The sequence below is a fragment of the Podarcis filfolensis genome (assembly GCF_964270895.1).
Source record: "Podarcis filfolensis genome assembly, chromosome: 17".
NCBI classification, from domain to species: Eukaryota; Metazoa; Chordata; class Lepidosauria; order Squamata; family Lacertidae; genus Podarcis; species Podarcis filfolensis.
Genome location: NC_139621.1, coordinates 12,709,124 through 12,733,304, shown reverse-complemented (window position 1 = coordinate 12,733,304; position 24,181 = coordinate 12,709,124). Strand labels below are relative to the sequence as shown.

The following is a 24,181-nucleotide window of genomic DNA, read 5'->3' as shown; positions in this document are numbered from 1 at the left end:
TGTCTGGGAATAATGTCTCTTTCTACCACACAGCACTCCACATAAGCAAACACCAGGGAGAGGCTGTCTCTTGTGATAAGTCCTGATTTCTTATGGCAGGAAACAACTTGCCAGCGCTCTCTGGTCATGGTGTTTTTGGGAGGGATGCTCAAGTGATACATCAGGAACCAGGCAATCTCTAGGTATGCCATTTTCATCCAAATTGCCCACAATCGCAGGAGTGCAAGTTCCACCTGCTCCTGTCAGTCTAAAGTTTGGCAGGATCCATCCCCCATTTCCTACAGTACTCTCCTCAACTGAGATCAGGTATCAGAAGTGCCCTTTCTGCTGCTTTAAATCCAGACTGCCCTCCTTTTCCCACGATCCTATGTCTAAAAGAAAGCTCTCAATTCGCTTTGCTCTCAAAAGATGTCTACAAATCACCAATGTTCTGAGTCAGCAGAATCTCCTTCCTGTTGTCATTGCAAAAGCTTCTATAATTGTAAGGGAATTATGACCAGCCTGACACAGTTATGATATTGGCACGTCTTTGTGACACTTGCTTCCATGTTGTATCCTCTATCCTCCTTAGTTTCCAAATGCCTTTTTGCCATCTGCTATGAGCCAAGTGTGGCAATTTCTCATCCCCTTAGGGAATAGTTTTTTCTATCCAGTGCCGAATTTCAGAGGGATACACATGCTTTCACCCTCTCCTGATACTTGATCTGTTGACATCTTGCCAACCAAGGTAAACAAAGAATTGCCCATAACAGAAGTTGTTTGCAACAATACATTAAAATGCAGCCTTATGGTTGAAAGTGTTTTATTAGGGTTAGGATGTAGGCAGACAACATTTCCTTTGTGTTAAGAGTGGATTGTTCTTGGTCAAGCCTTTATAAATGGGTCTTCCTCCAGAATCTTGGCTTCTGTAAGCCGACTGCAAAGAGAGCCCTGTGCCAAACCTAAAAAGCTTAAAACAGCTGAGCCAAAGCTATGTAGAAGATGCAAAAGACATTGAGAGTCAATCTGATGTGATAGAGGGAAGTGTTGTCTCCAAGCACAGTGATTAGTTAGATGTAGATATTGGAAGCAAAACCTGCCTCAGCTGCCTCTATAAATATGTGTTTAGTAGTACCATATAGCAATCTGTATTCTAACTTGCATGGGTTAGAAACATGGAGGCTGTAATGAAAAGAAAACACACCTTGGGTTTGTTGCTTTCCCCTAGCAAACAGTTCTGGGAGTGGTGGGCTCTGCAACTGGGTCTGCACTAGAGGGGGCTGGCTATTTTATTTGGTGTTTAAGTATATGTACAGAACCAAGCAAGGGAAGGGAACTTTTATCCCATGAAGCCGTTTCCTCCCACCTTCGCATCATGCGTGGTATCGATGTGTCTGTGGAGAGAGGACACCTCACACAAAATCAGGAGCAAACTGGCAAGGCATGCTTGCTGCCCTTACCAACTGATACGTGCCCCTCCGCCCTGGCAAAGAGAACTCTTGTCTCCAGCAGAGAAAATGTAACTCTCATTTCCTGTAGGTGGGGCAACATGCTTGCAGCGCTTCGACGTCAGAGGCCTTAAAATTAAGATATTGCTATGCACTTTTAAATTAACAATGTGCTTGGCTACCTAAAGAATTAAAACCAGAGATTTGAACACACTTGACTATTATCTCATGTTGTGTAGAAGATCACCATTTGTTGGCATCTGCCTGTCTCGAGAGACAATGGAGTGCGCCTCCAAGGGTGAAGTCAAACTGCTGGAGAATCACAGCACCTGCTGTGGCTGCAGAGACCGGTAACTCATAACTGCTGCCTCCTGCATTGCTTTTCCTGAAGGGACCTTTCTGGAGCGCAAGTCTGGGCAGTGTGTCTGGAGGTCCTCAGCTGCCCAGATGACAAGACCTCCTCTCAGTCTTGGTGACGTGGTCCAAAGGAAAGCAGAGCAAAACGTTCTGCACCCGCTTGGCTGCGGGAAGGAGGCTTACAAGGTGCCATCAAACTGCCTTAGGGACTCTGCTCTGTGTAGGATTTAGCCTTTTCTTCTCCCAAAGATATTTTGCAAGGCAGCTGGTACAGATTTTTCCTTGGGTTTTAACCTGAAGAAAATCATCATTGTGGTCAGCATTGTGAAGTGCAGCATTATGGAAGAGTAAAACATCAGACCGAATTGAGGATTATTTTAGATTCCTCCTGAAATGGGGGCAATAACAGCAGATTAAAGGCTTGGGACATGCATATTTTTATGGTTGTTGTTTTTTTTTAAAAAAAAAAAGACTGCCACAATTCTTCTGGGTAGTCTAGGGGGATATTTAATTTGAAACTTTGGCACCATCTGTTTTTGGGGAACTATAACTCCACAGAACATGAGAATTTCTGTTTTGGCATTTCATGGATATCCGTTCAACAATACGGATGTGCTGCAGAGCAGAAATAAAATACCTCGCTGCCTCTTGCTGGCTTCTGAGCTGCAGGAGGCTGAGTAAAGTGGCATCTCACAAACAGCTGTTCTAGGGCAAGTGATATTGAGCACCATATGGACACACACTCTTCACTATTAATCAAATGTATTCTCATCGAGAAGGACAGCGTTCTGCCCTGCTCTGTTGTATGGCGATGTCTGGAATTCATTCTTTCCCATTTAAACGAACATGTCTGGTCCAGGAATATTCTGAAACGTGCAAGTGTCCAAGGGAACAAAACACCCCGGTCCACAGTGTGCTCTGAGAATGGAAATCCTTTCCTCTTTGCAAAAAATTGCTTCTGTTTGCTTCTCTCGCATGCAGTCTCACTGACTCACTTTGATACAAGTTTCTTTATTGGTTAAAACTACTACTTTTTTTCCATTCTGCAGCTCATTTTATAAAGTTCTTGGTAGCTATTATACAGAAGACATATCTGCTCCTAGGTTATTTTTCCTTGTAGTGGACTCTAGTTGCAACTGCTCTTTTCTTCCATAGATGGATGTGGTGGTTTTCTTAAACTTGCTGGGGGCATTGATTTAGGGCTGGCCGGCTACCAGTTTGTGGTTCTTGTCTTGTCCGATTCCTAAAAACCAAGCCCAGATGCTCACTGTTCTCTGTCCACATTTAATGTAACATCACATACTTCAATGGCACCTTCTACAGGTCGGTGAAAATGGTGCGGTTAAAATCAGCTGGGGGAGGATAGATTTATTATCTGAATTATCCTAGCACTATTGCAATAAATTACTTGTGTTCTTTATAAGACTAGCTGTCTTCCTTGACCCTGTCATTCTTTCTCCACTTTCCTGAGAATCCTGGTGATGTGGCCAAATGTTTGCAATCCACTGGTTTTCTGGCGTGGTCTCCTGCCATGTTTAATAGCTGATTTATGTCTATTTTTCAGCACAGTAATAAAATGTCATTACAGTGCCTGCCTTTCCAACTTGGGCAGTGCTCTGAGGCTTTTCAAGGCTACTTAAATTAAAGTTGTAATTTGATTAGATAAAAGTTTCTTCCTTACCCACTCTTCCCTCTTTACTGCTTTCTCTTGTTCAGTGCAGCTGAGGAATTAGTGATTAATTGCTCCTTGGTCAGTCAACTTGAGTTCCTCATTGGAGAAGTGGCTTTGGTTACTGGTTTCCTTTCAGATAAGTTTTATTTTGCTATAAGAGGGGGGGAAATGCTATCAAATACAAATTGATGGGGAAGAGAAAGCAAGTAATAAAAGCTGCATGTTGGCAACAGATGCTGACTAAGGGGCGGTAAATTATAAATCCCCCAAATACACTAAATTAAAAGCAAAAAAATAATAATGGGCAGAATCTATAAGAAAGCTACTAATTAGCATTGCAGGGGGGCTTAGTTAAATGGGATTTGCGAGTGAACAATAAAAGGATTTTGGCCTTGGAAAACAGACTGCAGGGTAAAATAGCACTATATGTAGTACTTTTTGAAACTACCATTTTAATTCTGCCATTAGGCAGCAGCAGCCAGGAAGTTGTTGCCACTGCTGCTGCAGCAAAACAAAACAAAAAAATGCCTTCATTGGGAGCAGAATATTGCGGCAGTGAACTTTCGGATTTCAGCAGCAGGACCCATAAAGACCCACAGTCATCCTTAGTGTACCATAGGGCACTCAACACACACAAAAATGCCCTTATTAGACAAACTGGCAGATCCAAAGGACTGCATAGCTCCCTCTGTTTCCACACTCAAGGCCTTTGTGACATGTGGGGTCCTCCTGCGTCACAAAGCACAGATAAGTAGCAAGATTTGCCCAAGTACCGTATTTTTTGCACCATAAGACGCACTTCTTCCCTCCTAAAAAGTAAGGGGAAATTTGTGTGCGTCTTATGGAGCGAATGCAGGCAGGAGGCAGGCAGGAAAAGCCCCCAAGAGGGAGAAGGGACTGACGCGGCCAGTCAGTCCCTTCTCCCTTCTCGTAGAAAAGCCTGCAGGAGCCGCGCACTCCTGAAAGGGTGCACAGCTCCTGTGGGCTTCTGCAGGAGGTGGGGGTATTGCCATAGCCACGCGCAGCCCCTCCGGCCGGGAGAGGCTGCATGCGGCTATGGCTTCTTTGCTCTTTGGGGATGGATCCTGCTCGCTGTCTTGGCTTCTTTGCTCTTTGGGGCTGGGGGGGGACCCGGGCTTCCTCTGGCAGCCCCAGAAGCTCTGGGAGAAGCGGACAGGCTGCGTATAAGATTTTTTTCCTTGATTTCCCTCTCTAAAAACTAGGTGTGTCTTATGGTCTGGTGCGCCTTTTGGAGCGAAAAATACGGTAATTCTGGGGGGCCTGTCCAGAAACTCCCCAGCAATTGCAGGGGTGATCCTTCGTGCCCAGAAGCCTCCAGAGGTCAGAAATCTGTGCTGGCTAATCAGTTCCTTTGTCATCCCAGACCTTGTGCCTGGTAAAATCCCGCGGGCAGCAAGACCCGGCTGAACCTCTTTGCCGACTTACAGAGAGGGAGGCCAGCACTGAATCTGGATGTACTGTACCGACCTGACCATCTGTTGCCACATTAAAAGAGGCCGCAAAGAGCAAAATCTGCCACCAGGTTGGGGGGGGGGGAGGAAAACAGTGCGCGACAGTATTTTAAAACCAGCAGGAATTTGTCAGGCTTTTGCTAATGCTGTGTTGCTGACGACGTGCCTGGATTTGGGCTTGAGAAGGTTGTGGTGCTGTGCTAAATATAGCAGCCTTTTCCTGCATGAGCCGCTCTAGTGACTGAAGCCACAGGGTTGCTGCTGCCTGGCAGACTTCCCTTTTATTTTTTAAAATAAGCCCACTGGCATGCTTTGCTTCTTAGCTGCTCATCGTCTCTTCCTGCATGGTTCTTCTGCTCCCTTCCTCCCATCCCCCCAAGCGGCACCATTTCAGCAGGTCTCTAAGATTTCCGATGAATGTGGGTGCATCATTAAGGATCTAAGAAACAGCAAGGAATCGTCAAGAAAATATTCAGCATTCTGCACTCTTAAGGCAGTGGGGTTTTTTTAAGAAACTGTGTTGCACTAGGGTAGGGGGCCAGAGCTCACTTGTGGAGCTTTGCACCCCAATTTTGATCACAGATGACGGGAAAGACTGCTAGCTCTGACCTTGGAGAACCTGCTGTTACTCGATACGATACAATAATCTTTATTGTCATTGTCCCATACAGAACAACAAAATTGAAAAAAAAATCTACATAAGACATTCAAAACCAACAAGCCTGCTATCCCAGCTATCCCAACCTGGTTAGCCCCCTAAAAACTCTGATACCCCATTTTTAAAATATAATATACACCCATAGAGACTCCTTGTTGTTGTTGTTTAGTCATTTAGTCGTGTCTGACTCTTTGTGACCCCATGGACCAGAGCACGCCAGGCACTCCTGTCTTCCACTGCCTCCCACATTTTGGTCAAACTCATGCTGGTAGCTTCAAGAACACTGTCCGACCATCTCGTCCTCTGTCGTCCCCTTCTCCTTGTGCCCTCCATCTTTCCCAACATCAGGGTCTTTTCCAGGGAGTCTTCTCTTCTTATGAGGTGGCCAAAGTATTGGAGCCTCAGCTTCAGGATCTGTCCTTCCAGAGAGCACCCAGGGCTGATTTCCTTCAGAATGGATAGGTTTGATCTTCTTGCAGTCCATGGGACTCTCAAGAGTCTCCTCCAGCACCAGAATTCAAAAGCATCAATTCTTCGGTGATCAGCCTTCTTTATGGTCCAGCTCTCACTTCCATACATCACTACTGGAGAGACTCCTTACACTGCATTTAAAACCAAAATAGCATTTGTACAACTTGCTGCTGAAATGGAATACACAAGATGAAACGGTTAAATCAGCTATGATTAAATGGGCTCAGGACATTGGTCATAATATTTTGTTTGCTGATTGGGAAAAGTTGTGGACCACCGGGATGAAATTTACGGCATGTAATGCTCTAAGAGAAAACATTATGAAAATGATATATAGGTGGTACATAACCCCAGTCAAGCTTGCAAAGATTTACCATTTGCCTGATAATAAATGTTGGAAATGTAAAGAAAAGGAAGGTACATTCTTTCACCTTTGGTGGACGTGCCCGAAGATTAAGGCATTCTGGGAAATGATCTATAATGAACTTAAAAAGGTATTTAAATATACTTTCCCTAAGAAACCAGAGGCCTTTCTCTTGGGTATTGTCGGACAGGGGGTGTTAAAGACGGACATAACTTTCTTTTTGTACGCTACAACAGCAGCTAGAATACTTATTGCGAAGTACTGGAAGACACAAGAACTACCCACACTGGAAGAATGGCAGATGAAGGTGACAGACTACATGGGCCTGGCAGAAATGACGAGCAGAATCCGAAACCAGGGAAGAGAAGCAGCGCAAGAAGAATGGAAAAAGTTCAAGGACTATTTAAAGAAATATTACAAAATTAACGAAAGTTAGAATGATGTTGGATTGGAAAGTAAATGGTTACTATTAGTAAGGGTTAAGACAAGGAGAATAAGGAAGACTAGATTAAATTTAAATTAAAATAAGGGAAGATTTGCTGAGCAATTGATAAGAATTTGGAATACAGAAAAGGGAGGCATGAGGAAGTCGGGGAAGAAAGGTATAAGAAATTAAGATTCGAAATGGTACATGTTTTTTTTTGTTTTGTTTTTGTTTTTGTCTGTTTATGTATTTGTTATATGTTTTGTTGTTGTTATAAAAACCTTTAATAAAAAATCATTTTAAAAAAATAAAATAAAACCAAAATAGCATTTGGATAGAAACTGTTTCTCACTGTTTTTCACCAACCCAGTAACTTAAAGAGAAGAGGGAAGTGTGCCTATCCCTACACACACACACACACTTTGTAGAGTTTGAGAAAAGCCAGAATATATTTAGCGAGTGCACAGGGAAAGAGACTGGACCCAGTGGCCCCTTGGTTCTTCCAACAGGACTTTTCTTTCAATAGGGAACCTATGGCCCCATTGGACTCCCATAATCCCCAGTCATCATGGACCAATGGTCAAGGAAGGTGGAAGTTAAGTAGGAACAGCAGGAGAAAAATATCTAATGAGAAACAAGAACAACTTTTAAAAGTGAGAAGCAAAAAATGATTCCTCACCCCTTGGTAAGACAAGGTTTCAATGAAAACGAAGAATCTAAGTGAACAAGCAATGTTGTTAGGCTCACTACATTTTAAAAAATGATTCTCCCAAGCTCAGTTGGTCAGAGTGTGGTGCTGATATTACCAAGGTTGCAGGTTCAAACCTTGTATGCGACAGTTGCATATTTCTGCATTGAAGGGGTTGGACTGGATGGTGCTCAGGGTCCCTTACAACTCTATTATTCTAACTTACAGGTGAAACTTGGAAAGGCATTGCTCTGTCTCATGTCTCTCATCTGTCTCTAGGCAATGTCCCATAGATTCTCTATGGGGTTCAGGTCAGGCGAGTTTGCTGGCCAATCAAGCACAGTAATCCCATGGGCACTGAACCAGGTTTTGATACTTTTGGCAGTGTGGGCAGGTGCCATAGTCCTGCTGGAAAATGAAGTCAGCATCCCCATAAATCTCGTCTGTGGAAGGAAGCATGAAGTGCTCCAAAATCTCCTGGTAGACGGCTGTGTTGACCCTGGACTCAATGAAGCACAGTGGACCAACATCAGCTGATGACATGGCTCCCCAAATCAACACAGACTGTGGAAATTTCACACTGGACTTCAAGCATCGGGCATTGTGTGCCTCCCCATTCTTCCTCCAGACTCTGGGTCCTTCGTTTCCAAGTGAGATGCAAAAGCTGCTCTCATCAGAAAAGAGATTTGGGGAGCCATGTCATCAGCTGTACGCCATGATCATCACAATTATAACAAATAAGGGCTTGACATATCTCGCTTTGCAAGTCATGGGTCTATCTCATATATTAGTTTCACCTTTTAAGTTGAATTACTGAAATAAATGAACTTCTCAACGATATTCTACTTTTCCGAGTGTCACCTGTATTTGCTGTATTTTAAGCTTTGCTGCCCAAATCAAGCATCTTCTGACATTCCCTCAGTCTTCAAGAGAAGCCTAGTTGGCAATCAAACTACTCATGCTGGACAAAGACGGCAGCTGCCAACAGAGTCTTGGCCTTGGGCTTCCTTTGGGCTCTAAAATCACGAGGAATAGAGGCTGGCATTAAATATTGAGAGCTTTTGACTGGCAGGTATTGCATTCATCTTTCAGCATGTCTCCTGTCTCCTGTCTCGGATGCCTTGCTGTGCTCATTTCTTGTTTTAGAACCTGAAGACAATCTCCTTCCCATGTGATGGGCCCATGTGTTTCTTGGATCTCGGCCAATGCATTGATCTGTTATAAGAAGCCTCCACAATCATCATTGACACTTCCTCTCTCTCCATCTCATTGCTGCCCTCTGACCTTTCTCCCTTCACACATTTTCTTCAAAATGCCTCTGTTTGTGCCTCTGTAAACTCACAGAAGTGCACAGCGATGGCTCTATAGCAGCTCTCAACCTTTGCTTTTTAGAGTATGCAGCACTTAAAAAAACAAAGACCCAGAATTGTGGTCCAGTAAGAAGCAGAAGAAGGGACACGGGTGGCGCTGTGGGTTAAACCACAGAGCCTAGGACTTGCCGATCAGAAGGTTGGCAGTTCGAATCCCCGTGATGGGGTGAGCTCCCGTTGCTCGGTCCCTACTCCTGCCCACCTAGCAGTTCAAAAGCACGTCAAAGTGCAAGTAGATAAATAGGTACCGCTGCGGCGGTAAGGTAAACGACGTTTCCGTGCGCTGCTCTGGTTTGTCAGAAGCGGCTTAGTCATGCTGCCCACATGACCCGGAAGCTGTACACCGGGTCCCTCAGCCAATAAAGCGAGATGAGTGCCACAACCCCAGAGTCGGCCACGACTGGACCTAAGGGTCAGGGGTCCCTTTACCTTTACCTAATTTATAGGTTTAGATCTATACATAAATTTTTAGGTGTGCATTTTTTTTAATGCAATATGTGAAACAGCTCCCAGGTTTAATTTCTGCTGTGATGTTGTGAATTGCACAAAATAGACTTTTGAGATTCAGCTTGTAATTCCATTGTATTTCTTAGAAGAGAGTATTACTTTTTTTAAACGCACCCCATGTAGTTTGAACCATTCTAGTGTTGCTGTAATATAAGGGCTGTGTAATACTTTAATTTCTACAAGAGATATATTATGTAAATGAGATCCTCATGACCTCTGGAATAGACTTCTTTGTTCCCTCATATTATAAAGTGAGTCATTAAAATGTCACTTAAATTTTACAGCATGCACTTCCTGTCTTGTTTAATTATAAGAAATTTGGTTGAGTGTTCTGCGTGGGGTACAATGCAACCTTGTACAACAGGCAATTCTAGATTCAACTCTAAAAGGTCTGGAGAACATCAGGCTCATTGCCTAACCATTTAATCTGCTTGATTTGATAGGTTTTTGCACCAATTAAAGGAGTTTAGGAAATCGCTGAAGCTTTAAGGCCCTTATCTATAAAGCTGAACCATACATAAAATTTCCCTAGAATTTCATAGAATTGTAGCGTTGGAAGAGATCATGAGGGTCATCTGGTCCAGTGCAGGAATCTTTTGCCCAACGTGGGGCTTGAACCCACAATCCGAAATGAGGAGTCTCCTACTCTACTGACTCTCAAAGGAAGGAAGGAAATTTCCATCTGCCTGAAGGCACTGAAAACAAAGATGTCATTTGAGATGTTAGTGACTTAGAAGAACGCGGATGGAATCATGGGGAAGAGGCATAGGGGTTGCCCTCCAAGGCTGAAAATGCTGTTCTAGTTTATTGTTCTAGCATCTCAGATTTAATCAATGGAATCAATGGAAGACAGCACTAGTCACAAGCTGATTTCTGGATTTCTCAGTACACTTTAAGGTTTTTTTCCCAAATCACTCCCTATAGAACACTGAATATAGGTTTCTTAATCTCTTCCAGTATAGTTGAGAAATGGGGCAGCGTATAAGCAAGTTTATTTAGCTTGAAGGTTCTTTATTCACTGGGAAGCTAAACGAAATGTACTTCTTTTTATTTAAAGCAAAACAATTAGAACGGTAGATCAAAGATTACATTTATACTAACATCCAAGTTGAATTTCAGATTCATAAAATGAATAAATGGAAGCCAAGGTGGGGTTTTTTTTAGAATTTGCTCTTTCTTTCAGGATTTAATTAATTAATTAATTAATTAATAATAATAATAATAAATTATTTATTCCCTGCCCATCTGACTGGGTTTCATTTGGTTTGGTTTGTCTTGGCAAGTTTCCAAATTTTGATTCTTTCCATTAATAAATTCTGGATCAACTTTTGTTCTTTTTGTTCTGTTCCATGCAAAAGCTAAGGACAATATTCAGTGGATTAAAGTTTAAGTTTAGTCATGACTAATTACAAATAAAATCTATTTTTATTTTATTTTCAGAATTTTTCACTATATACATAAACAGTAGCTTTGCATTAGGCACACCTTCAACAAATAATAATAATAATAATAATAGTTTATTATTTATACCCCGCCCATCTGGCTGGGTTTCCCCAGCCAGATGGGCAGCTTCCAACAAAATATTAAAATACAATATGCCATTTCTATCCCTGGTGGGTGGAGACCAGCTGAAGAAATATATTTTTCACAATCCGAGCTGTGCTTTCCAAGCAGCCCTGTGCATACACAGCTGGAGCAAAAGATAATCCTGTACTTATACACAGTCTAATAATTTACTTATCCTGTTCGTGTAGCAATTTCAATCAGCCGTGCCAGTGATGACCTTTGCATGCTAGTTTCTGCTGCTTTCCCCCATTTTACAAACCGGAGCCGAGTTTGAGCCTCCCTTATCTGGGTTGTGTGGTGGCGCTCACAAAGCCGCACCAGTGAAATCTTGCCAGAAACCAGTGGTGCTGCTGGTGCGTCTTCTCTGCCAGGTGGGGCAAGTGGGGGCATCAGTGGAGCAAGCTGATCAGGCGTCTGGGGCAGGGTCAGCCAGGGCAAGATGTGGGGTCTCCGCAGACTCGCCTTCCTCCTCCCACTCAGCCACCATACAGCTGAGGGGGAGGTGGCGGGCGGAGCGTAAGGGGCAGCATGGAGCCTGCAGGTGCCCAAGCCACCGCGTCACTCCCAGGAGAGATGTGTGGCTCAGGCGCACTTCAGGTCCCACGGTGAGTGCCGCCGGGCATTTTGTCACCCCTCTCAGAGATGGCACTTGGGGTGGCCTGGCCCCACCGCACCCCCTTCCTCTGGCCCTGGGTGGGGGTCCCATGACTTTACTGCCTCTTCGGCTTCTGCCGCCTGAGGCGGCTGCTTCACCCAGTCTCCATGGGTTGTTGTTGTTTAGTCGTTTAGTCGTGTCCGACTCTTCGTGACCCCATGGACCAGAGCACGCCAGGCACTTCTGTCTTCCACTGCCTCCCGCAGTTTAGTCAGACTCATGTTTGTAGCTTCGAATACACTATCCAACCATCTCGTCCTCTGTCGTCCCCTTCTCCTTGTGCCCTCCATCTTTCCCAACATCAGGGTCTTTTCCAGGGAGTCTTCTCTTCTCATGAGGTGGCCAAAGTATTGGAGCCTCAGGTCTCCATGGGTAGCCCAGCCCTGTTTCCCACCTCTCTGCACTTGGGCTGATAAACACTGTACATTTTTTATAAAAAAATAAATTTTATTAGTATTTTCCACACAACAACAACAACACGAAAGATATCTAAAAATAACAATACACAACACACAAAAATCAACATTTGTAAACTAAAGAAAGCAACAACACTGTACATTTAAAGCCCAGTTCAAGCATCCTGCGAACTGTCGTTTCTTTTTTAAAAATATTTTTTATTGATTTTCTTTTCTCAGAACAAATATCCAATATCATTACTTAACATTCATTTTTCCTTTTTTTAAATATAATTTCTTATTAGTTTTTTTAAACATATCATTTTCAACAGTAACTAAACATACTTTTACATCTTATTCAAATTTTTGACTTCCATCAATCCTGTCTGAAAATTTTCCAATCTAATCTCTCAGTATGCATTTCTTATCTTCCCTATTACATTTCAAACTCATAACCAATATCTCTATCTTTTTCTACTTTGTAACACTTCGTATATTTCTCCTTACAAAACTTCTTGTAGTCCTACTAGCGTAATTTCTTGATTACAGTTGCTCTTCAAATAATTCACACACTTCTTCCAATCTTCTGTAAATCTCTGGTCCCGCAGGTTTCGAATCCTTCCTGTCATTTTGTCCAATTCTGCGTAGTCCATTAATTTCGTCTGCCATTCTTCTTTCATCGGAATTTCTTCTTGTTTCCATTTCTGGGCGGCTAACAATACTCTTGCCTCATTAACATTCATTTTCCAATTTCCCCCCTCCCTGTTAACTTCGCCCAACTTCCATTTCTGGTTTATTACATCAAATGTTACATTCTGCTCTTTGTACATAATACTATGTTATCACCTGTTATATTTCTTGTTCTCGCAAACTGTCGTTTTTTAAGGGTGCTGGGAATTGCAGAGCTGAGGTGTCAACTACATGTCCCAGGATTCTTTGCGGGAGAAGTCACATGCTTTCAATGTGTGGTGTGTGCAAAGCCCTGGCGTAAGGGAGGAAGCCCTCCTCGTCTGACAAGGCAATGCAGCTTGCCTGGAGGTAATTTGTCTGGCATGGTCTCCTGTTATCTTTCGGGTTTAAATAAAAATGTCTCATCCGCGGCTCGACAGCGTTGCCATAGAAACATCTTGGTGGAGTGATGGCTAGAGTAGAAAGAGGCAAGACATGCCAGGGGAGCATAGTGATGGGAAGACAGAGACAGCAGAACAGACCGCTCACTGGCTGGCGAAGAGAAAGGGCATTTAGTGGCCTTGCAGGACCAGGCAGTTTTCCAAGCGGTTTAGACCTCACTTTGGGCATCGCTTGCTTTTTCAAGCAGTGGCGTAGCAAGGTCAGGTGTTACCCGGGGCGGAAAATTTCTTGTCATCCCCCCCACACACACACACACTCATTGAAATCTAGCTGGACTCCCAAGAGACTGTGATCTACTCACAGTATAAAATGACTGCCTGTGATCTACCCATTGTCATTGTTCAGGGGAGGAGGTTGGCCAAAGTTGTTGAGCTTTTTTGGGGTTACAGAGTTTGGGTCCTGAGTAGAGGAAGTTTCTGTTTCTCTCCTTCCCTCCACCCTCTGCTTGTTTGCTCGCCTGCCTCCTTACCGTCCTCTCCCCCCCGCCTCCTTCAGCAGCCCAGGAGCGCGGGGCTGTCAAAACAAAGAGGGGAAGGCTGCCAGCAAAGCGGCGCAGCTCCCCCTCTTCCCCCGATGGCTTGGGGTAGCAGGGAGTCATGGGCGGGTGGCGCACCGAATGTTACCCCCCTCGGAAATAACACCCAGGGCGGTCTGCACTCACTGCCCTCACCTTGCTCTGCTCCTGTTTTCAAGCTGCCACTGGAAAATGTACCGTATTTTTTGCTCTATAAGACTCACTTTTTCCCTCCTTAAAAAGTAAGGGGGAATGTGTGTGCGTCTTATGGAGCGAATGCAGGCTGTGCAGCTGTAACAGAAGCCAGAACAGCAAGACGGATTGCTGCTTTCACTGTGCAGCGATCCCTCTTGTTGTTCTGGCTTCTGAGATTTAGAATATTCTTTTTCTTGTTTTCTCCTCCAAAAACTAGGTGCGTCTTGTGGTCTGGTGCATCTTATAGAGCGAAAAATACGGTAATCTGCAGACCACTTGTTCCTAAGTCAGCATATGTTGGATGCTACTTGACTTTCCCAGGTGGGGTCCCAAAGGCCACCCAGAGAGGCCCGAGGTGCCCCGACTCTGACACAGGTAACTGCTGCCTGCACCTGTGAAATTCTCCTTGCCACCTGGCAGGATGCAAAGAGCCCAGAAAGCCAACTCTGCTCCAGGTCGAGCTCTGTTGGGCCATGGGAGTTGAGTCATCGGTGCTATTGGCTGCCAAGAGGATTTAAACACACATTAGATGCCAATACCTGGAGGAATGTGTGGTTAAACAGGGGTAGCCCACAGCTGGCTGGCCAAGGCAGCTGCTTCAGGTGGCAAAAGCTCCCAAGGTGGCAACCCTGCAGCTTCCAGCACAGATTTGGGCCAAATTCACACCCCAAATTGCACAGGATCTTGCCCAAATTGGGTGACGTGTTGCCTGAAATTGGCACTGGTGCCAGGGCCAATGCCAGCAGGTATGGCAGCAGTGGCAACAGCAGGTGGCACTTCCTGTTTCGCCTCAGTGAAACAGAACACGCTGTCCCTGGAGCAGCATGCAAAACTTGGGAAGATATATTTAGTGAATAGACCTGGCCTGCCGAACGCAAGCAGCGTTAAAAGGATGGTTAACATAAGCTAAAAATAGCTTGCAGAACTTTTGGACGCGATATACGTTCCAAAACCTCTGCGAGGATTATTGTTATTAGCTAATGTTGATGTTTCAGCACAGCCCGTCTGAACCCTTCCTCACGCCTGTTAGCTATAACTTGTCATGGAGCAAATATTGACAAGTGAGAGCATTATTACTTATCCTTAAAGCATTGCAGTCAACCATCAATCCGTTTAAAGGTCGCACTCTGGTGCTGCTGGAGACATAAATAAATATTTGTACAGCTCTGGTATTAAACCTATTACACAGCAAGGTGCTCTTACTATAGTCTGTGCATATCATGCCAATAACGAATGCCAAGTACTGGTCAAAATCACTGCAGTTTTTCCATAATAAGTTGCGGTGGTGGGGATGATGGCTGAAAAGCGAGAGGGATTTGAGAATGCACCATTACAAATGTCCATTCTACACTCGCAAACAATTATTCAAATGGGAAATGGACAGTTTAAAGAGGGGGGTGGTTCTAAGAGAGAAGATATCTGAATACACGTGAGCAGAAGCAGAGGCAGAGCCATAGAACCTAAGGACCCTTCGCTCCCGCAATAAAATATTTGAGGAGACCGAGCCCCCCCCCCCCCCCCGTTGATGGACACTGCCATTCCAATGGGGTGTCTGTGAGCTACCTCTTGTGATCAATCACTCTATTTGATCATAACGCGTTCCCCTGATCTGCCACCTATGGTTCTGGGAGTTGTAGGGAGGGGCTGCTTATAGTTGGAATGGATTATTATTATTATTATTATTATTATTATTATTATTATTATTATTATTATTAGGTAAAGGGACCCCTGACCATTAGGTCCAGTCATGACCGACTCTGGGGTTGCGGCGCTCATCTCGCTTTACTGGCCGAGGGAGCCGGCGTACAGCTTCCGGGTCATGTGGCCAGCATGACCAAGCCGCTTCTGGCAAACCAGAGCAGCGCACGGAAACGCCGTTTACATTCCCGCTGGAGCGGGACCTATTTATCTACTTGCACTTTGACGTGCTTTCGCACTGCTAGGTTGGCAGGAGCAGGGACCAAGCAACGGCAGCTTATCCCGTCGCGGGGATTCGAACTGCCAACCTTCTGATTGGCAAGTCCTAGGCTCTGTGGTTTAACCCACAGCGCCACCTGTGTCCCTATTATTATTATTATTTAAATATTAATTCAAAAGTTACAATGCAACTTTGTGATGTGGGAGTAAGGATTGGAGTGATCGTTCTGTGATATTAGGGCAGCGGACATGTGGCTGCAAAGATGAGCTGTGGTTCATTGTGACAGGAACAAGCCTAGCTCCCTCCTGCTGTCAGCTTTTGCTTTCAGTTAACATTACATCTGAACCATTTAATGTGGTACAGTGGTACTTCGGGTTACAGATCCTTCAGGTTACAGACGCTTCAGGTTACAGACTCCGCTAACCCAGAAATAGTACCTCGGGTGAAGAACTTTGCTTCAGGATGAGAACAGAAATCGTGCAGCAGCAGCACAGTGGCAGCGGGAGACCCCATTAGCTAAAGTGGTGCTTCAAAGCCATTTAAAGCCCTAAACGGCCTCAGCCCAGTATACCTGAAGGAGCGTCTCCACCCCCATTGTTCTGCCCGGACGCTGAGGTGCAGCGCCGAGGGCCTTCTGGCAGTTCCCTCAATGTGAGAAGTAAAACTATAGGGAACCAGGCAGAGGGCCTTCTCGGTAGTGGCGCCCGCCCTGTGGAATGCCCTCCCATCAGATGTCAAAGAGATAAACAACTACCTGACATTCAGAAGACATCTTAAGGCAGCCCTGTTCAGGGAAGTTTTTAATGTTTTTAATGTGTGACATCTTAGTGTATTTTTGGTCTTTGTGGAAGCCGCCCAGAGTGGCTGGGGAAACCCAGCCAGATGGGCGAGGTACAAATAATAAATTATTATTATTATTATTATTATTATTATTATTATTACTACTACTACTATTATTATTCAGGTTAAGAACAGTTTCAGGTTAAGAACGGACCTCCGGAATGAATTAAGTTCTTAACCCAAGGTACCATTGTATTTTGTGAAACAAGCCAGCTTCCTATACTGCAGCTTGAAGTTGGCTCGATTTATAGTTACATGCTAACCTCAGCTTTCCAGGTTGGGTGACATGACAAGCTACAACTGACCAAAAATGGAAGCAAAAATGGAAGCTTCTGAACTCCACCTTTTGCCTTTCCACATATGAACCCCAAGAGAGGCTAGGCTTCTCACAACAAACTATGGTTTATTGTTACACCTGTCACACTCAGCCATAGTGTAGCACGGCGACTAAGGCCGCAGTTCTTTGCACGCTTAACTAGGACTAATCCCCACTGAATGTGGCATGACTTCCATTTATGGTCCAGTGCAGAATGAATACCCGCTGAGACAGGAAACCCCCCGGCTTGCTTCTGCCTTCAATTCTTTATGCACTTTCATGGAAATCTGTTGCAACTCAGCCCCACCAGCTTCAGCATGCAGATAATAATCCCGATCTGCCTTACGAGGTTGTGAAGATTTGTTTTTATTTAACAAAATGTACATATCATTAGCCAGTAGTGATGTATGGAAGTGAGAGCTGGACCATAAAGAAGGCTGATCGCTGAAGAATTGATGCTTTTGAATTCTGGTGCTGGAGGAGACTCTTGAGAGTCCCATGGACTGCAAGAAGATCAAACCTATCCATTCTTAGGGAAATCAGCCCTGAGTGCTCACTGGAAGGACAGATCCTGAAGCTGAGACTCCAATACTTTGGCCACCTCATGAGAAGCAAAGACTCCCTGGAAAAGACCCTGATGTTGGGGAAGATGGAGGGCACAAAGAGAAAGGGACGACAAAGGACGAGATGGTTGGATAGTGTTCTCGAAGCTACCAGCATGAGTTTGACCAAACTGCGGGAAGCAGTGGAAGACAGGAGTGCCTGGCGTGCTCTGGTCCATGGGGTCACGAAGAGTCGGACACGACTAAACGACTAAACAACAACAACATATCGCTAGATTGTAACCACCTAACAGTTTACAAAAATAGGAAAGAAAACACTGAAATTATTGATAACAGCAACTGATAACAACAAAAGATTATTACAATCAACAGTAAAAAAAAAGAAATAACACCCATGCAACTTCCACATGTCTGGAACAGCAAAGTACAGCGAAGGCACCTGCCTGGTGTCAACAGGTAGGGAGTTCCAAAGGGTAGTTGCTGCCAGACTAAAATACTAATTTCTTACAAGTAAGGAACAAGCATTATGTTAGGGCTGCCCTATGTTCAGAATTTCCCAGGCGTAGGTGTCACAAATGGCATCCTGGCAGAATTTCTGAAAAGCGGCAAAAATGTGCGGAAAAACCCAGGCATATGGCAGCCCATATAGGAAGTGTTGATTTTTGGGGTGATTTCCCTAAGAAATAGGGGGAAACTTCAATTTTTTATGGCGATTTTGACTAAAAAGCTCAACAACTTTGCCAGAAAAAGCTCAAGCCTGCATTTTGTGCACCTGTAACAGTGCCAGTTTTGCAAATTGATGCAACTGAGTGTGCTCTTTTGGGGTAAGGCAATTCTGCAAAAGAAAACATATGCAAAAGTACTTGGAGCACTCTAAATCACAATACAGATACTGAATTCCCTGCCATAATCGTCCTTATTATCTCACTATTTTTTTACCACTCCTCAAAGGCAGAGAGATTTTGAGATCCCCTCCCGCGATTCATTCATCTCACCACATTCATTCCGCCAAGTGCAAAAGACTATGTTGGGTCTCATCAACGTATTAAGTGTTTCATTGCACTGTGCACAATATAACTCCAGGGTGATTAATTAGCTGGAGTACTTCAGATCTCAGAAACACTGCAAACCATTAATGTAATTGAACTTTACAGTCAGCACAACAAATTAAGAGGGAGAAGCAATCCCCCCCCTCTCTTTGCAGTTCATTAGTTAGGGCAGAATCCCTCCTGAAAACAAGATGGTTAGAGAGAGTCTCCTTATAAAATGGAGTGTGGCATTTTTTGCACAGTTAAGAGCCACCATCCTATTATGAAACACAGAAAGGAAAATGCCCACCCAACCCTTTTGAAAATACCCTTAGGGTTCTTTGTTTGTCTTTCCACAAACACATGGGCTATGCGGAACCCGAAAATGTTGGTCTGTAGCACCAAAAAGAAGTTCTGTTTCATCCAGATGAGGACCTGGGCAGAAGAGTCTGCAACAGCGAAAACTAAGAGGGCTGGGGCTTTTTGTGCATTGAAATAATAGCTCAGTAAATGTTTTCCACTCCTTCAAATTGGTTTCTATCTTAGACGCGTACTTTTCTGAAATATACTCAGAGTCGAGAATGGATTTCATGCTCTTTATTCAGCTCATAGTGGTGAGGAGGAATGGAAGTTCCCCCACAATATCTGCTTTATATACATTATTTACACAATGGGCCCCACGTGATTGGCTAATTCCGGGATTCTCCTGCAGGCCAATCAGGTTGCGGATTCACTTCCACCTAGAGCTGGATTGGGTGGCTCCTGTAGACCAATCAGACTGCTGCATTCTGGACCCTATTGTTCTAGGACCAGACTACTGCATTCTGGACCCTATTGTTCTAGGACCAATCAGACTGCTGCATTCTGAATCCTATTGTTCTAGGGCCAATCAGACTGCTGCATTCTGAATCCTATTGTTCTAGGACCAACCAGACTGCTGCATTCTGAATCCTATTGTTCTAGGGCCAATCAGACTGCTGCATTCTGAATCCTATTCAACTCAGTACATAACATTTTCTCTCTTTCTTTAGTGGATCATGTGGGTCTCCATAAATCAGGGGCAGGGGGCAGCGATTGAGCAAACGGACTGACCTGGCTGAACAAAATTGCTTACAGACAGCACTATTTTATTATAAATTAATTAAATATCTATATCACCATTTGTCTAAGGATCACAAGGCAGTTTACAATATAAAAACACACAGCATAGTAACAAAAATAATAAAATCGCCCCACTCCCCAGTTTAAAAGGCCACAGATGGTTACATTAGTCAAAGGCCTGGGAGAAGCATCTGGCACCTTCAGATATGGAATGAAGGCGTCAGGCAAGCCTCCCTGGGGAGAACATCACACAAATGGGGAGCCACCACAGAAAAGGCCCCTTTCTGTGTTGCCACCCTCCATACCTCTCACAGAGAAGACACGTGAAGAAGGGCCTCAGATGATGATCTCAGGGTCTGGGTAGGCTCATATGGAAAGAGGTGGTCCTTGAGGTATTGTGGTCCTTTGCCATTTAAGGCTTTACAGGTCAAAATCAGCACTTTGAATTGCACCTGCAAACGAATCGGTAGCCCGTGCAGCTGTGCTCAGTTAGTGCAGTGTTATGTATTAAGCCTGGATCCTAGAACAATAGGCAGGTAGGGTCCTAGAATGCAACAACCATTCAGGCTCCAGGAGGGAAGCAGAATCAGCCAATTAAACGGAACTCGTTGTGTAAATAATGTATATAAAGCCTGAGGGTTGGGGGGGGGCGTTCATTCACTGTTTTACGAGCTGCAATAAAAAGCATGAAATCACTACGCCGCTCTGAGTATATTTAATTCTGTATGCTCAAACCAGCTTGCCCAGGTGAGCAGCCTGGCTGCCGAATTCTGTACTAGCTGAAGTTTCCGAACCGTCTTCAGAGGCAGCCCTGTGTATAATGCACTGCAGTAATCTAACCTAGAGTTACCAGAGCATAAACAACAGAAGTTAGTCTGTCCCTGTCCAGATTGGGGCGCAGCTGGGCCACCAGATGAAGCTGATGGAAGGCACTCCAGGCCACTGAGGCCACCTGAGTCTCAAGTCAGCAATGGATCTCCACGCTATGTCCCCACTCCTTTGGAGGGATTGCAATCCCATCAAGAGCAGGCAAGCTTCCATCCTTCCAATCGAGGAAATGACCAACTGACAGGGCCTTAGTCTTTTCTGGACTGAGCATCAGTTTGTTGGCTCTCATCCAGTTCATTACCGAGGCAAGACATCAGTTCAGCACTTCCACCTTGTTATGTACTGAGTTGAATAGGATCCAAAATGCAGCAGTCTGATTGGTCCTAGAACAATAGGATTCAGAATGCAGCAGTCTGATTGGTCCTAGAACAATGCAGCAGTATGATTGGTCTGCAGGAGCCACCCAATCCGGCTCCAGATGGAAGTGAATCCTCAACCTGATTGGCCTACAGGAGAATTCCAGAATTAGTCAATCACATGCAGCCCATTGTGTAAATAATGTATATAAAGCAGATACTTTGAGGGGACATTCATTCCTCCTCACCACTATGAGCCAAATAAAGAGCATGAAATCCACTCTCGACTCTGAGTATATTTCACACCTGCAGATCTGTCCATGGCAAGGGACTCCCCAAATCACAGGATATGTGCAGAGTTCCAGTTGAACTCAGCTAATTGGCAACAAGTCATCTGGACATGTGTTAAGAAGTGTTTGTGTGCAGTTTACCATTTCCTGCATGCAGCAGAAAAACCAGCCTTCCTAGTCCTTTCCATATAATATTTCAGTTCTTCTTCTTTTTCATTGACAGTTTGCCTTCAGTTCCTTCCTCTTGTATGCAATGTTGACAGCAGTTCCCTGGATGATGAGTTAACACAGAGAAGCTTCCCTCTTTTTGACTTCCACTTCAAATCCACCCCACAATACTTGCCCATTCAGAACCCTGGAGGTTTGGAGGCCCATCTGCTGAAATGGACACCCACTGTCTAATCCAAACAATCGCTTCTCGTGGCAGGAAGCCCTGTGCCGCTCCGTGAATGCAAAAACTCTCCCTCTCATGGCACCATCTGCACAGCCATCAGCTAATCCCCAGTCGCCTTTCTCTCCTTTGAATTTGCTCTCTAGAAAGATTTGCTAAGACCAGTCACCTGTGTTTATCTGTCTGGTCTTCACTCCCCTCTGGGCTTCTGGAATTATGCGAAATTAGATCACCTTTCTTTTTTCTCCCAGTGTACTTTATTCCAGCTTGAATTGAAACTGCAGCCAGAAATACCAGTCACTGTGGAGCAATAGAGGAAGACGCCTACTTGTGGGCTTTGGAGATGCATCCGCTTGGCCACTGTGGGGGCAAAGAGGGTGGAGAGGCATCTGTTAAGTTGTGGATGAACATATCAGATGACACAGCGATTCTCCAAACAGCTCTTGTTTATTCACAGGTCAGAACAGAACTGAACTGAAGGGTTCAGCCAGCCTGCTTATATAGAGCTCCAGTACAACGTAACTGCAACAACTTTCTCTAACTATCCAATCACTGAACGTCACTTTCGATCCCTTATTTGCATATGTGGACCTGAACTATCTACAGTATCCCCCTGCTGGCCCAGGGTGAGAACTTCAGTACATAACAGCGTTCATGCCTTAGATGTGAGCAACAGGGTTCTACACCCAGGCTTGTTAAGGACATCTGCTTTCTAAACACCCAGAAAGCAACACACCATCGCTTTAAAACACATTACACAATTCTGGTGACTTCTAAGGAAGCTCACATCAACATGAACTTCCTCAGCCTTTCTGCTTATTCAGCAGTTATAGATTTTTAAGGGGGGAAAACTTCTGAGAAATGAAAGATGAAACAAAGATCATTAATCCTAAGCATTTCAGCACCTGTAAAACAAGTGGGCATTATTCTGTCAGGTATACAGGTTGAAGGGTATAATTGTTACTTAATTGTTACTGTGCAGATGAGAGTGCTATAGAATGATCCTATACATTACTCAGAAATAAGTCCCATTGAGTTCAGATAAGTGGGTTCAGTATGGCTGTTTTTGTGTGGTTTTCCTGAAATATAAGTACTAGCCAAACACCTGGTAGAAGAGAAGTACACTATCTTGCCTCCTCACCCATTTAAAGTTGAAATATTCCTCAATGAAATGACAAACTTACCTGCATGTACAAATACCATGAACTGAGCACTTCACAAACTTTCCCACGTGTTGCGATTATGAATGGAAGAGAAATTCAATTCAGTTCACATTTAAAGGTGAAGTGACTTAATTCCTGCTTTCTGAAACATTATGCAAACCAAGCCACAGCCATCCTTCAATTTTGCCCTCATCTGAATTTTGCAAGGTCGTTCCGCAGTCAAGTAACATGCACTAAAATGCTACTAGGGTAGGATGTGTATTCAAAGGCATACAGGTATATTAGTGAAAGTAACATACAGAAATGCATTATATTAGGGGTAACTGCTTTGCAAAATGTTAATATTAGGAGAAACTCATATTGAAAAGATGTAGAATTTTCATGTGATGATGTGGAAAACTGAACTTAAAGTTGGAGAAATGGGAGATGGAGAAAAGCCAAACTTGACATATTCCCCCATCCCTAGTTATGATACAGGGAGCTATCCCTTTCCTTATCTCCTGAGAGGCGGTCCCGTAGGTACGAGGGTCCTAGGCCGTGAAGGGCTTTAAAGGTCAAGACAACATAACAACATAAAACATAACATAACATAACAACATAGCATAACATAACATAGCATAGCATAGCATAGCATAGCATAGCATAGCAACACAACACCACACCACACCACACCACACCACACCACACCACACCACACCACATCACATGTCCTCTGGGAAGTGCAATTAGTTTTGGTGGCAGATTCCCAACAAATGGGCAATGCAATCAACTCCTTTGCTGAAGAAAAATGCGAAGGAAACTTCTTTTTCATAAAAAAAGAGATGTTTTACAAAAACTTTCTCTTCCCCTCCTTTCCATTAGGTGCATTCCCTGATCCAGCCCATAATTAACGAAATGATAAGATTAAAGTTTTCCCAGCTTACTTGCTAAACGCTGTCTGTCAGGCAAGCTGTGAGTATTTAGCAGCGTGTGAGCGAAGGAGGTTTCTTCTTTAAATGTCAGGAAGCAGCTGCACCCACAGGCTGCAATCCTAAAGCCACCTACTTGAGAGTAAGCCCCACTGAATTCAGTAGGGCTTACTTCTGAGTAGACATGGTTAGCATTCCGCCCTTTGCTTTTAATGCCACAGCATGGAAACTAGCACTTCGTTGCATTAGAAGGACAAGGTTGGTGCCTTTTCCCAGCAAAGAAGAATTTTAAGTGGGTTTTCCCCACCTTGCATGCTGTTTGATAATATTAATAAACAAGCTGGCTTGGTATGCTAAGCCCAGACACTTTCCCATGACCTTGTGGAAGCATTTAAGCTGCAGCCCTGGAGCTGCCAATAACCACTGGCAGGTCCTGCTTACTGGACATTCAGACATGTCTTCTCTGAGTAGTGTTGTACCCCTTATGGAGTATCCAAGAGCCCATATAGAGTCCTTACATAGGTTCCCTATTGGTAGGAGAGAATAACAGAGACCAACCAGAGAATATTGAGAAGCAAAGCAGCTAGTACACTTGATCTTTATTGATCTGTTG

The 24,181-nt window shown here is 44.2% G+C and overlaps 1 long non-coding RNA gene across 1 annotated transcript; it reads right to left on the bottom strand.

Annotated features, from left to right (window-relative positions):
* Window positions 1-1,408: 1,408 nt before the first annotated feature.
* LOC310753084 lies at window positions 1,409-23,848 on the bottom strand. Its single transcript, XR_014543164.1, has 3 exons — window positions 23,584-23,848; window positions 3,466-3,607; window positions 1,409-2,172 (listed from the first exon to the last, which is right to left on the bottom strand). It is a non-coding gene; the product is annotated as an uncharacterized lncRNA (long non-coding RNA).
* Between the last annotated feature and the right edge of the window lie 333 nt (window positions 23,849-24,181).